Here is a 15,388-nt window from a genome sequence, read left to right as displayed (position 1 = left end):
TGGCAGTGACAGAAGCAGCAGTGGCTCTGATTTCTATAGTGACTTATCGGGCCAAGATATCTCTCAGTACAGGAGAGAGAGAGAGAGAGAGAGAGAGAGAGAGAGATAGTAGGAAGCAGAGAGCAGCACTGTCACCAGGGCTCTGTCTGTCTGTCTGTCTCTCAGAGGGTGCAGTGTGCAGTCACCTTGCCCCACACATCGTCGGGGAACAGAGCAGACAAAGATATAGAGAGAGAATAAGAAAGAGAGAGGGGGGGGGCTGTCAGCATTTCTCTGTCTCCTCCTTATCACCCTCTCTATAGTTCACTGCCTTTCTGAAGCGAGTTCAAGGACTTTTACACAGCCGTTCAGTTTCCCCTCTGAGTGACAAAATAACCCTTTTATTTTATTGTATTTATTTATCTATCTTTATTCCTTAGAAATGTGCAGATGTTCACCTGCCTGGATGAGTACAGTACAGCCATGAGCAGGGCGCTGTGATTGGACTCACAATACTGCACTTTCTACCTCTACATTGTAGAGCTCATTTCACCGTTAAGAAACCAGTTGGCCCCACTGAGGTTAAAAATCTTTCACAAGGGAGACGTGGGGGTGGGGGGTGTAAGAGGAGAAACAGGTAAAGGGCTGTGCTATGTCAGTAAACCCTCAGAGACTTTAATAAACAGTATCTTCTTGTTCTTCTTTTAATTGTACTCACTCTGACTCACTCGGCAGTCAGTTCGGTAGCTGGGCTTTTTCCCAGCGGTAATACGGCAGCTAAAGAAAACAATCAGGTAACAGAAATGTTAGAGGCCATGGAAAAGTTTAAAAATAAATAAGTAGTATTTGTTCATAGTTATTAAAGGTGTTGGGTTTTAGTGGGGTTGTGAATGTGATGATGCGGGTATTGCGCTCCTCACAAATGCGGCTTTAATGATCTGCATTTGAATAATAATAATTCGAGGAAGATCTACAGCGGCATAGCGAGGGGGAAAAGGGAAAAGGTTGATTTAGCTGTACATCTGTAACAGTTTTCTATACATATACACATCCAGTTCATATCTGTTGTCATTGCTCCGTGGAGGTGCTCTGCTCGTTCTTGAAGTTGAATGCAGAGGGAGAGTGGGGATTGCAGTTCGAGGGGGAGTGTGAACGTATGGTGAAATGTTATTTAAGGTTCAGTGATTCCTTGGTTTGAATACAATGTTAATATTGCTGTGTATTTTTCCAGTGCTAACTGGTGTAAAGTAATTACATGCATTTGTTTGTGTATTGAAGTAAACGTTATGCAGTGTGTGTGTGTGTGTCAGTGCTTGTCATGGCAGCTGTGTGACGTCACCCTGTAGGACAGGCAGGCGGCGCACTAGACACACTTAAGAAGGTATAGGAAGGAACCATCACCTACATAACCAGACTAAGGTTTTATTTTCTGTGTTTAAAGTATTAATAGAGATGTGGTGATTTAGGATAAATATGTATTTGTTGAAAATTCATTGTGAGAACTTTATTTAAAGTGTTTGATTGTATGTTTATTTTGAATCCCCTCTGTTTTTGGGATGAGTGATGGTGAACCCAAAGTGGGAGGACCTGCTCGCACCAAGTTTATAAAGCTGGGTCTGTACTAAATGGGGGTAGTCTAGTTGGATGTCAGAGCTTGACATGGTGGCTGCTTTGAGCCCTGAAGTATTCTATTTCTGCCCAAATCTCGTTAAAAAGGTTTTAACCTGGGGAGTAGAACATATGCACTATGTCACTTTATATAAATGCGGATATCGATCTTTTTAAATATCTCTAATTCAGAGGAACTGCATTTTTTATGACTAGACTATTTATTATTTAGTTGTGGTTTTCTACTGCGTTCATCTTCTTGTGTGGAGTGCTGCACTGTTTGTAATAAGAAGACATTAATGAAGGATTTATTGGACTGCTTTTATTCCATCCACCTTGCTTTCAGATCTCTCTACCCTTTTTCTCACATCTGGTGGCAGCGGTGGGAACCAGTGGCTGCAGTGTGAAGTAGTTTATAGAAGTATGCCTCCTAAACATCAACGTGGAGAGAAAGCGGATGAAGACAGTGAAAATCTGACCGAGCAGGAAGATGAAGGACTTTGGGGGGGCGACAGCACAGCAGAGCTGAGAGACGTGTTACACAGCATTATGCGGCTTCAGCATGTGAGGGAAGACCAGATGGATACTGAGGTGCAACGGCAGGAGCAACGCTGGAAGATGCTTCATCACCAGTTCAGCCTGTTCCAGGAGGAAGTGAAGAGGAGCAAGGAGGACCAGCAGGACCTAGCGAGCACTAACTTATCAGCTCCTAGTCCTACCTCAGTGTCCCAGGAAAGCGTTATCCAGACAAGTTGGAAGGACACAAAAATGTTGCCTTTCAATGACGATGAGGACATTGAACATTATTTGACAACTTGGGCCTTACATTTAGTTCCTCTTTTGATGGGCAGGACACGAGCTGCCTATGTTGCCATGGACCTGAATGACACTTTGAATTATGAGTGTGTGAAAGCAGCCGTTTTAAGAAAGTATGAAATACGAGCAGAATCATACCTAGAGGTTTTGTGCAACACGAGTGCTCGAAGGAGAGACTCCTCAGGAGCTGCAGGCCTGCCTGAATGAACTTTTTGAGAAATGGATGAAGCAGCAGGAGCGGACTAAAGAGGAGATGGGGGACATCATATTTCTTGAACAGTTTCTTTGAATTCTAAGCCCAGAGATGAAGGTCTGGGTTAAAAAACGCAGTCTGAAAACATCCCAAGAAGCAGCAGAGTTTGTGGAGGCGTACATGGCAGCCTGGAAGAGCTATCGGGGATATCCTGTAGAGAAGGAACAGCTACATACTAAGCCCAATGTGCGTAAGTCAGAGATTGATTATGGGCGTGGTTTTAGTTCTGGGGGTAAAAACTTATAGTTTAAGAAACATGAACAGGTTAGTAAAAGAGAGGTGGTAGTTATGGGTGTGGTCACTATGTCACTTTACAGATGCGGACATTGATATTGATTTAAATATCTCTAATTCAGAGGAAGTGCATTTTTTATGACTAGACTATTTATTATTTAGTTCTTTTGTGGAGTGCTCCACTGTCTGTAATAAAAAAGACTCTCTTCGCACATTAATGAAGGATTTATTGGACTGCTTTCATTCCATCTACCTTGCCTTCAGATCTCTCTACCCTTTTCTCACAGTGAGGTCATGTGATGTCAGCACAGTCTTGGTCTTGTTGTCGTGTATCTCTCACACAGACAGAGAGACAAACATACTATTAGATGGGCTGTCAGTCAGAGAGACATAGAGACTGTCACACAGGTCCTTTCACATGCCCTGGGCCGCACAGGGTCCTGTCCTCATTATGCAGCCGGACTGTGATTGCCAATTTGGTTTCTCATTGCGGAACTGAGCGTCTGCCGAGTCCCGTGCGGGGGGCCAGCCCCAGTCCCCTGCTATTACTGCCAGAGCTGAAATTGCTCCCCTAATGGCACCGCGTGTGCAGCTCATATAAATCCTCGCTCCGCCGGGCGGCCCCGCAGCCAGATGCAATTTATTGCAGTAATGTATTCCGACTCCCAGCCTTATTTTCCTGGCGGTAATTGCTCGGAATTGGGCTTTGACCCGTGTATTTTATTGCTTGTTAATATGCACTACTTACAAACACACTCCAGTGTCTATTACACGGGGAGCGGCCGTGCGGACTGGAGGAGCTGGCTGACAGGAGCTCTTGTCGGAATCCATCAGGGAGTGTCTGTGTGAAGTGAAGTGGGGGGGGGGTTGTCTGTCTCGCGATCACTATCTCAGATCGCCGTCCTGCTTCCCAGTTTATTATCAGCCTAAAACACGCTAACTATATCAGTCCTGTCCTTCTTCACATCTTGCAGCCGGAGGTGTTGATTTCAGAGTGACCCAGAGTGCATATCTGGGGCCCCACGGAGGCTTTGGTGTTGGAGACCCAGCAGCCATGTCTGTGTCTGTCCTCGAGAGGGATCCCACTATGCCCTCTACATCTAATTATGGTCATGGAAAAGGAGCGGAGCAGGTTCATTTGTGTGTGGCCGGGTTGGGGTCATGGGTGGTGGGGGTGGCAGGGTTTGTGTGGGGGCTTGCAGGTCTTATACCTTTGCGGTGCTGTAACTCATTTCAGTTTGATTTGTTTCAGTTCAGACATGTCCCACCATGCCCTCTAAAAGAGTGCTAGACTTTTCAGAAGACACCCAGAATGTGAACAGTTACCATGTTTCCTTAACTCGTCCCTTAGGAAAGATTCCCACAGTATATTTTCACAGTAATTCGGCAGTTTTTCCCCATGTTTATATCAAAGCATGCTGTTTATCATGGTTGACTATATATACCACACCTCTCTGTGCTATACCATTATCTGGGTGATGGCAGTCTTGTAGGTTAACTGGTTCACTGAAATTTGCCCTTTGATAAACTTTCTTAACATATGAAAGAAGGCTCTGGTGTAATCACAAAACACACACACATTTGGATTCTTAAAACAGTCTCTTAGATTTCAAACACTCAGGTAAGATTGTCACACAATTAGCAGACCTCAGCTACCTGTCTCTAAGGTGACGAAGAAAAGTGTAAATGTTTCCGCTGCACTGCAAAACATTGAATGTGAAATAGTGCGTTCCTACAGAATGACGTAAGTCTCTCCCTGCTTGAACCTGATCTCACTGTGCTAAACCGCACTGCCCTGTGCTTTTACCATGGTACACTGCAGTTATCAGGGAGGAGTGCAGTGTTAGTGCTGCACCTCATTCTTAGTGTAAAATGCCTCAATGTAATATTGATGGAGAGTGAGCTGGGCTGGGCTGCCATGGCTCAAAGAGCGTGGCAGAGCAGTCAGTGGGTGTGAATGGGGGTCAGTTCTGCTGGCATCAGTGTGACTTGAACCCCCTGTCTCAGCACCTCAAAGAGGGCCAATCCACACAGGAGACACTAGAGTACCCCAAAAAACTAAACCCAGTACCAAAACATGAGGTTTGAACCCTGCATTTGATACAGACATTTGCTAAACAAATGAACATAACAATAATAGCAATATTATTAATAATAATAATATTAAATAACATGTGCCAGTCCCTCTGTGCTGTGTGGCTCCAGGCAGGAGATCAGAGGAACGCCTGGCTGCGCTGTGTTCAGCGTTCAGACGAGAGGCTCGGCTCCTGCTGCAGTCGCTCTCACTGTAAACACTCACACAGGGGGAGACTCCAGCGCTGCCAGAGATATTGTTTTCCTTGACCTTGTTGCAGGCAGATCCTGTTTTAATGTAATCAGTGTGGGCAGCACGGAGCAGCCCTGCTGTTTATATCAATTTAATAACTCCCGCTGAGGCGGAGTGACAGGCAGGCGAGAGGAGCACAGAGAGAGGGGGGGACCTGGAGAAAACACTGCCCCCCCCAACCCTTTCCTCTCTGTCTCTGTCACCTGAAGAGCTGCTGCTTAACTCCTGGTGTGATATAGAGCACGCTTAGAGAGGGACTAGTTTGAGGAAGAGAGAGAGGGAGGGAGAGGTAAACGTGTTGGTGCTCATAAAGTGAGCACAAGAAGAAAGGAACTTAAGAAACAACAAAAGAGTGCAGGGCTCTTAGCCCATCTAGTTCACTTTGTTGGACTGATTATAACTAACTGGTTTAATCTGGATTTCACCCAGTCGATGCTTACTATTCTGATTCAATGACATGGCTTGATACCTTGCTCCAGACACCCACCACCCTCTGTGTACAGAAGTTCCTCCTTTTATAAACTTTTATGGTCACATTTGGTCCTGGGGACCTTTCAAACTCTGCGCTGGCTGTGCTTCTCTGATCATTAAGTTGCTGTATCTAGTAATAGAGAATGAGGAGGAATATGGCCTCTTACTATGGTCTGATTATCTAACTATTCTCAGTTTGCTTGCTGGGCTGCAGCTGTGTGCGGCGTACAGCAGGATCTCTGGAGTGAGGTGCCAAGAGCTGCAATTAGCAGAACCCTCTGTTAATTAGCATGTGTGGGCTGCATAGCGCCATGGAGGAGTGGGACACTGAAGAGGAGAGAGAGAGATGGAGAGGAAGAGAAATTGAGGGAGATGAAGAGATATAGAGAGATGGGATGGAGAAAGTGAGGAAGACAGGTACAGGGACAGAGACAAAGAGAGAGAGAGAGAGACACACAAAGAAAGAGAGAGATATAGAAAGAGAGCCCTCCCTCTGTGCTCTGTGTGAGCAGCTCCAGCCCCCTGTCAAGAATGTGTCTTTCTCATCATCCCTTTCTCTCAGTGTCTCAGAGTCTAATGTCTCAGCATCCCAGTGTCCCAGAGTCCCAATATCCCACTGTGTCAGTGTCTCAGGGTCGTAGTGTCCCACTGTGTTAGTTGTGACCTGACAAGCTCTGCCAAAGCATCAACAGAAAACTCTGGCACAGAAACAGTAGAGCCTTGCACTGGGCTGTAGTAACAGAAATGGTCACAGTTAGGGACATTTTTACACATCAGAACATCAGAAAGGTCACAAACAAGAGGAGGCCACAAACCCAGATGCTCATGTTACACAATTAGAAAATGTATGGAGCAATTCCACATGAATGAATTGCAGGTATTTAGCACAGTCTGTCCGTGACCTCCATTGCCAGGCCTTTCCATCTCTCTGTCAGTGTATTCCTCACGGAGGGAGACTGTGTTGCTGTTTCTGCTTGGGTATTTGGCAGATGAACATTTTTCAAAGCATGTCTGAGAGAGAGAGAGAGAGGGAAAGAGAAAAACAGAGCAAGAAAAAAAAGTTTTTGAAGAGATTTGCCAAACTGTACGAGAGAAGTACCCTGGGATCCTTCAGAGCCAATTAGATGTTGAATTAGGTTGACTGTGAATTAGGGGACTTTTATTAGACTAGACTAAAGAACAAATCAGGATGTTTATACGCAAAAGAAAGTTGCTGTTAAAGTCAAAATGAGATGAAATGGGCTACAGGCGCTGAGCAATGCTGGAGGAGAGGGAGAGAGGGAGAGAGGGGGAGAGGGTTTCTAGTGGGAGTTGTTTTTTGTTTGTTTGTGAAGTGCTGATGTGTCTACAGTGTTATTTATGGTGGTATAGCACTGCTGTGCAAACAATCGCATGCACACACACACACACTCATGCCTGCACACACACACGCATGCATGCACACACACACGCATGTTCCCAGAGCTGGTGCAGGGCCAGCTGGTAGACTGACTCCTCCCCGCACAGCCCCATTCCAGACACTTCTCACCTTATCTCACACTTTCCTGATCCCCTGACTCTTCAGTTCTTGGTACAGTGTTTTGCCAAGGACAACAAGAAGGATTCCCAATTCGGCGGTTAGAAACTAAAAATCTGTTGTCACGCCACTTTTGAATTCTGTCACATACAAGCTGCATATATTGCAGTTAGCAGTTGTTTTTTTCCGTATGAGTGTGTCGCCGGTGATGTTTCTCACACCGACACTCCTGCTCAGAAAACAAAACCAAACTAGTGAGAGTCTCCACCTACACTGCAGGGCTGTGTCATGGATGCTCATTTTAAAATGGCAGTGCTCCGTGATGCTGCGAGCCTGAGAGTAACCCAGTGACTCTCCTCTGGGTTCAGTGCACTGTATCAATACCCGCAGGGATGCTGCTTCATTGTATTGTTTTGTTGTGACATTTCCATTCAAATTTCACATGCCTGAATCGTATTAATTATACTAAACTAATGGAGCTTAAACCACACAGAATGCAGCAACACCGCGGTGCCGACAGCGCCAAGAAAATACATTCATTTTGATAAAACACATAGGAGCGCATAGCAGAGTTACAGATGCGGTGAGCTGATATTCCACTTCATTAGGTGTACTTTGTGTATCAATTCCCCGGCACCAATTGGGAATCGTCATTTGAATGCAAATTAATTAGTAGTGCTTTACTGAGTAGTAAAAAAATAAGAAGATGGGAAAAAAAGCACCCATAGTGTCGCCTGTTCTCTTAACAGAAATGTAATCAAAAAAGCAGAGAGAGAGAGAGAGAGAGAGAGAGAGTGTCTGGTGGCAGTCAGTCCAACACTATAATTTTCTTAGACGAACGAGTCAAACCGAGCACACACAATACTTTGATTGATAAGATAATATTACTGATTCCGGTTAGCAGTGCAGCATTGCGCAGTAGTGGTCAGAGCTGCACCCAGAGCATTGTGGGATCAAAGTGGGGGTGACTTAATGCTGTGGTACCCTTGGGTGAAATCAAAACCCAACTGCATATGCCGATTGTTATGCAATTTGCTTTGTGTTGAAAGCGTTTGCCATATAAATTAATAACAGTAACTAAGAGCAGCTGTTTGTGTTCCTTCCTTCATTGTGTTTTCTACAATGCTCAGCTACCCATGGAGTAAATTGCTGAGTCTTGTGGCTATGGATTAATAATTGATACGTGATGCTTTGCTAATGTATTTGATAGACGTTTGTTAAGCTGCGTCTGTTGAAAGTTGTGTGCAGCTTTAGTAAAATGCAAGGTGATATATAGCGGAGTTACCGGCAGGCTATCAGAGCTTAAAACATATGGGTTGTGCAGCAGAATTAGAGTAAGCCTTGTGGTTAGAGTTAGGGTGCGGTGAGACTCTGGGTGAAGACTCAGGGCTAGATTTCAGATTCAACAGACGAGTAAGAACATAAGAACATAAGAAAGTTTACAAACGAGAGGAGGCCATTCAACCCATCGTGCTCGTTTGGTGTCCGTTAATTACTAAGTGATCCAAGGATCCTATCCAGTCTATTTCTGAATGTTCCCAACTTTCAGCTTCTACCACATCGCTGGAGAGTTTGTTCCAGATTGTGACGCCTCTCTGTGTGAAGAAGTGTCTCCTGTTTTCTGTCTTGAATGCCTTGAAGCCCAATTTCCATTTGTGCGTGTGTCCCTGCTGATCTGGAAAAGCTCCTCTGGTTTGATGTGGTCGATGCCTTTCATGATTTTGAAGACTTGGATCAAGTCCCCACGTAGTCTCCTCTGTTCCAGGGTGAAAAGGTTCAGTTCCTCAGTCTCTCAGTAGGACATTCCCTTCAGACCTGGAATAAGTCTGGTTGCTCTCCTCTGAACTGCCTCTAGAGCAGCGATATCTTTCTTGAAGTGTGGAGCCCAGAACTGTCCACAGTATCCAGATGAGCTCTAACTAGTGCATTGCACAGTCTGAACATCACTGCCCTTGTTTTAAATTCTACACTTTTGACAATATACCCTAACATCCTGTTTGCCTTTTTGTCTTAAAATGCAAAGCAGAGGGGACATGTCTCCCTCCCCCCCCCGTAAACTCATGACTTCTCCCCAAGTTGCAAATTATGTCGTGGGGCAGCACACCTTGATTTGAAACAACATTTTAATCTATCAGCTGTGAAAGACTTCAGTAAAGTTTTGGATTTGTCTGAGTGAGAAATAACTGTGTTAACAAAATAACTGAGAGGTCTCTCACTGGAATGGAGAGCCAGTGCAGCCCCTGCAGGAGCTGATTTGAGAGTGTTACCAATTTGAAAAAAAACAATACAAAAATAATCTGAAATATGGCACAGGGCTGACTGGCACTAAATTCCAGAGACTGGTGCACATCTGCCACGGAGTGGAGCAGGAATTGTGGGTCGCTGTGCGGCTTCTGTGTGGACCGGTTTCCACCCCAGTTCACACTCGCTTCAGATTAACAACATGTGAGACTCGTTTATGCAACACAGCGGCTGCTCTTTGAAGGAAATTCCTCCTGCCAGTGAATGTTGATGCCCAGACCATCTGTTCCCCAGGTTCACACAGGGAAATTCTCCTTCAGTTTGTGTGTCTTTTTTGTTTTTGGTATATTTTGTGTGTGGATGTATGGGTTTGTGTTATTTTATTCATTTGTTCCTCTGTGACCTGCATTTTATATACAGAAGAATATAAGATCCCAAAGGCTTGTCTATGAAGTCAGTCTGTATTCACACTCTATTATGTCTATATGTTTTAGTTTTTTTACACATTAGGTTGGATTCACATCGGATTTGATCTGGGTCAGTCTCGCCTCAATCTGGATTCTATCTGCATTTGTGTGAATTAGTTGTTGTTGACTCTAAGAGCAGTGGTCTCCTGTCACACAGCAGTCACACACACACACGCACACACGCACACACACACACGCACACACACACACACACACACGCACACACACACACACACACACACACACACACACACACACACACACACACACACACACACACACACACACACACTCACCTGTTGCCAGTGCTATTGAAGTGGCCAGGCCTCATGCATGTCATTTTATAGCGCAGTGACTGATGCGAAAGCCTTTTTCTCTTCAATGCATTTTGAAACAGGACTCAATTATTTAGAATCTTCCATTTATTCATACGGTTTGGATTAGTTAATTCCTGCCCTGCTGGAAATTAATGTTCGGTGCTGTAGCCTCTCGCCCATACATACACAGAGCAAGCTGTTTGGGTGCAGGGGTGGCAGGGGAGGGTACAGAGCAGGCAAGGCACGAGATCTTGAAACCTTCTTAAATGACTTATTTCACACTGTGATCGAAAGCAGCTTCCACAAGTCGCCCTTTATACAGCTGGGTTTTTACTGGAGTCACCTGGGTACGGAACATACAGCAGCAACATCTTAACTGGGTTGCAAACCCCCAGTGACACATCCAAACGGGAGAAAAAGTGCAAGAAAACCACTAAACAAGAACACAACTAACACCTTCCCACTACACCGCAATATTAATTCAACAATTGTCATCACTACTTGTTGGTTGAATTTGTAGACTTTCCCTGTAAATGTGTAGAACCCCCAAGAGCATATGAATAGCTTAACTAGCAAACACATCTGTCAGACCTTTTGCGCGTTTTCTGCTTGCATTGCCACGCTGGATTCACCTCCATGTAAGTGTCTGCGTACTGTGAGTTAGTGTATTATGCGTCTTGGCAATGTGCGAGTTCGAATTGTAATTGTAGCTGTACTTGGCTGCTCGTGCTGTATTCTGTCACACACTGTTAGTGTCTCGTAAACTGGGGGGCATCCCAGCACAATGGTTGTGTACAGGAGATAGAAAACCAGGAGAGAGACTTCAATTCACAGGAGGAATGTGGTTCTAACTCAACAGCAGAGATAAACACTGCTACCTGACCCATACTCTGTGGATATACTTTATACTGGACGTCCACTATACTAACTATGTTATTGCTTCTGCCAGTAATGGATTGTACCTGAGGTTGAGTGCTTTGTAGAAGGTTGTATTTTTTCATTTCAATGAACACTGCTCCCCCCCAGCCGCCTTCAACAGCACCCCTTCAACCCTCTCTCTCCCGGTGGAGATGCAGGGGACAGCAACCCTGTCTGGTTTCAAACTCTGTGTTCAGATTAATCTTGTTTTACTTTTTAATGACCGTGACTGCCGTGGTGAGGACTGGATGAGTGCGTGTGCTGTGTACGTCAGCGTGTGTGAGAGTGCATGCGTATGTGTGTGTGTGTGTGTGCACTGTGTGATCAGTGTGTGTGCGTGTGTGTGTGTATGTGTGTGTGTGCACTGTGTGATCAGTGTGTGTGCGTGTGTGTGTGTGTGTGTGTATGTGTGTGTGTGTATGTGTGTGTGTGTGCACTGTGTGATCAGTGTGTGTGTGCTCTGTGGAGGCTGTGCATCTCACGGTGCGCGACTGAAAGTTAATAGCGTGCGGTGAATAAATAAATATTCAGAGGCGGCATGCAATCGCAGGTGATCTGTTTGCATTAGCACAACTGTGAGTAACTTCTTTTCAGATTTAATATGCAGTATAAATCAAAAGAAATACCAACACAGAGCACTGTGACCTTCTGGAGCTGAGCACAGTGTTTAATACAGGAAGCTGTAGCGGGACTCTCTCTATCGATTCCTCCTCCTCCTCCTCTTCCTTTTACTTCAGCTTGTGGTTGATTGAAGGTTCAAGCATTTTTTTTAGTGCTGCTCTATAAATAGAAGGTAGGCCCCAGCGCTGGCTCACTATGGGAAACCTACTTTTGTTCCAATCTGGGCTGCGTCGAGCCCCAGATACAGAGGGCTGTCGCTGAGTGATTTATTCCCGCAGAGCAGAGGTGCGGAGAGACACACCGCCCCTGCCTCTGCTCTGTCCTCTCTCCTCCCTCTGTTCTCCCCTCTCTCCTCTCTGTGTTCCCCCGTCTCCCGCTCTCCCTCCCTCAGCCCGGCCCGCAACCTTTCCTTTCGCCGCTGTAGAAGAAGAGAGAAAAACTAAACAAAACGAGAACAGAAATGCCACAAAACAAACAATGTGTCTATAATATAGATGTCTGCACCAGCCTGCCTGCCTGGCTGCAGATCCACTGGGAAATACTGTTGCTAAATAATGCCGAGAGCTCCACAGGCTGATTCACAGGTGTGCAAGGAGACATGGAAAAAGAGAGAGAGAGGGAGATTTAAAACAATACTCGCCGGGTATCAGGTAAAATCACATCCCAAAATCTGTCTGTACATGTGTAACTGGACATAATTATGTATACCATGGTAAACTATAGTATATTATAATGCTTACCATAGTAATCTATGATAGTACCATAATATATAATAAATTCCAAAATATTTACTACAATACTAGGATGTTTTATCACAGTATGTACCACAGTAATTTTTCACCTGGGTGGTTACTGGCTCCCGACACTGTTTCCCTGGCTTGAATGACTGTGTGTAGGAGAGTTTATACTGTATCTAAGCAGTTGTGCTCCTAACACAGTGTGCAGTGCAGTGTAGCGCCGTGGCGTTGAGTCTGAGAGGTAGTCTGACTGTCACGCTGCGTGACCGTGCCGCCCCTGTCACAGAACTGCTCCCTTTTATTTATTTAGTGAGGCTATTAGTTGTTAGTGTTTTTTTTTTACGTTTGCTCGCTGAAGTGCTGTTCCAGTCCATTAGCCATGTTTCTGCGTGCCGGCGCGGCAAAAGGAAGATGGTTTAATTCATCAGAAAACAAACTTCTCCGCTTTCATTCATCTGTGCTGCGTCACTGCAGCTGCCTCGCCCCGCTCAGCACGGAGACACCACAATCCATCTCCTTCTCTGTCTGTCTCTCTTCCTCTCTTCTTATCTCCTAACGGCCTGTGTCCCTGTCTGCATCTCTCTCCTTCCCTGCTCCCTCTCTCAGTCTGTTCTCTTTTTTCTATCTCTTGTCTCATATCACTCCTCCTGTCTTTGGACTCTTTCTTCCTCTTCTGTCTCTTCTTCCATCTGTCCCCTTCCTCTCCTCTATATTTGCCTCACTCTTCTCTTCTCTTATTTCAGGTGCATATAGTTTTCCACTTAATTTTAGGATCTGATACAACACTTTTTCAACACAACGAAATAATAATAATAATAATAATAATAATAATAATAATAATAATAATGATACAAATATCACTTTTTATTATTCTTTAACAAATTATGCTGTTTATCAGTAGCAGATGTCAGTTATTATGTTAGTAAAATATTCCAAGTTATAAAACATTTATACATGGTATTTGCACCCTTAATCTTAAGTGTTAATAACCAAACACATGTTTTCAAAATGCTTTTTACATATTAAAGATTATTAAGTATAATTATTTATTTTTCAATTAATTAATTACATAATTACACAGCCAGCATACCAGTCTGCTGCTAATATTCTCCTAATTAACAGCACACTAGAACATCAAATATATAGTGCTTAGCATTCTTGAACTATGACCTCCGTGACCCTGAACCCCTGAGGTCGGTAGCCATCTTGCCTTGCTGATGTGGCATCACAGCCATCTTTATATCCTGCTGTGTCGCTGGTGGCCATCTTTAAACACCCGCACCAAGAACACAGGACTTTACTAAAGCGACAGAACTGCATTTCCAAGAGTTTGGAGTTCTGCAATGAGTGAGTCATGCTTCTGATATGACTTTTGCACTCAGGCTGACATACTGGTTAAAAGTTTAATAGTATCCCAAATTCGTGGGCAATGAAGGGTGAAAGAAAGGACACAAAGTAGGGCCTATATGGAATTCCAAAGTTGGTCACTGAGGTCACTCTTTGTGCTAAAGTCACACGGTTCTTATGGGCAGACTGTGTATTGGCTGATGTGTCTTAAATAGCCTTTCATGCCACATGGGGATCGTACAGAGAGTAATGAACCTGAAATGGTGCAATACATCGGGCTAAACTGCAGTTCTAGCGAAGTTTAGTATTACGAGAGTTGATTGTGTGAGCTGGGTGTTAACACAGAGCTGGACCTTCAGTCAGACTGCCAGTTCCTCATGAAGGGTCCTGGCATTTGTGATAAACTCACTGGAAATAAAAGGAGTTGGTGTTTCTGATTTGAATTTTTAGTTTTTCAAAGTTGCCTGTATTGCTTGATAACAGTTTGGATGTGCGTTCTATAGAGGTACCCCCCCCCCCCATGCGAGTGGATCAGAGGCTGCTGGCAGAGACGGGGCTGGGAAGCATCTGTCACAGTCTTACTGGCACTGTGTGTCCACGGGGAGGCCTGGGGACACGCTGTAATGTGCCAATAAACTCTCTAACGACGGCCTGATTTATACAGTGTGTAGAACTCCATTTATGCAGCCATTCCCTAGTTAACATCTGGTGTAATTTCTCTGCGACGTTAACTTGCCGGCTGTGGACTGCTCCCCGCGATCGAAAGTAATCACATCACGGACACGCACACGCACACGCACACGCACACGCACACACACTTTGTGATTGATGTGATTGTGTGTGTGATGTATGAGTCTGTGTTAACCTGTCTATGTGCTGCAGCTCCAGCAAATGTTCAGGTCTGGCAGTGTGTATGGCAGGCTTTTTAGCAATGCGCTCTCTGTAGCTCAGTCCTGGAACTCAATCTTGCAGTCATAGTTCTGCAACTGTCCGTCTGTCTGTCTGTCCGTCTGTCAATTTCTCATCTGCTCTATCTGTCTCAGTCTTTAAGGCAGTGTTCTCTCTCTGTCCCTCTCTGCAGCCCCAGCGAATGCTCAGATCGTTCACTCTGGGCAGGCGTGTGTGGTGAAGGACGACAACATCAGCGAGAGGATCTACACCATCCGTGAGGGAGACACCTTGGTGCTGCAGTGCCTGGTGAAGGGCCATCCCCGGCCACAGGTACACACCCCACCCGCCCACTCACCCGCACACTGACAGCCCCAACCACGGGCACACACTGAGTGGTGGGGCAGTGGGCACAGAAAGACGCAGGGAGGCACTGGTTAAAGTTAAGCGAACACTGCCACCCTAACAGGTTGTGTTGCAGAGCAGCTGTCTGCCCAATGTGTCTCTCATTAATAATTGAGATTTCCCTTCGTTAGGCTCCTGCTAATTGGAGAGGGTGTTTTGAAGCGATTGGCAAGAGAGGAAAAGACAGAGCGAGATAGAGATTTTATTTGATACAATTTTTGACTTTTGAATCCCTTTTATTCCT

At 45.0% G+C, this 15,388-nt stretch overlaps 1 long non-coding RNA gene across 1 annotated transcript in view; it reads left to right on the top strand.

Moving 5' to 3' along the window:
- Positions 1–15,064, top strand: part of LOC136748862 (uncharacterized) — a 34,671-nt gene extending 19,607 nt beyond the window's left edge. The window contains exon 3 of the long non-coding RNA XR_010816637.1: positions 14,933–15,064. This is a non-coding gene — a long non-coding RNA (uncharacterized LOC136748862). The remainder of the gene's footprint in view (positions 1–14,932) is intronic.
- Positions 15,065–15,388: the final 324 nt, after the last annotated feature.

The sequence above is a fragment of the Amia ocellicauda genome, chromosome 1 (assembly GCF_036373705.1).
Source record: "Amia ocellicauda isolate fAmiCal2 chromosome 1, fAmiCal2.hap1, whole genome shotgun sequence".
Classification (NCBI taxonomy): domain Eukaryota; kingdom Metazoa; phylum Chordata; class Actinopteri; order Amiiformes; family Amiidae; genus Amia; species Amia ocellicauda.
This window is presented reverse-complemented; position numbering and strand designations above follow the sequence as displayed.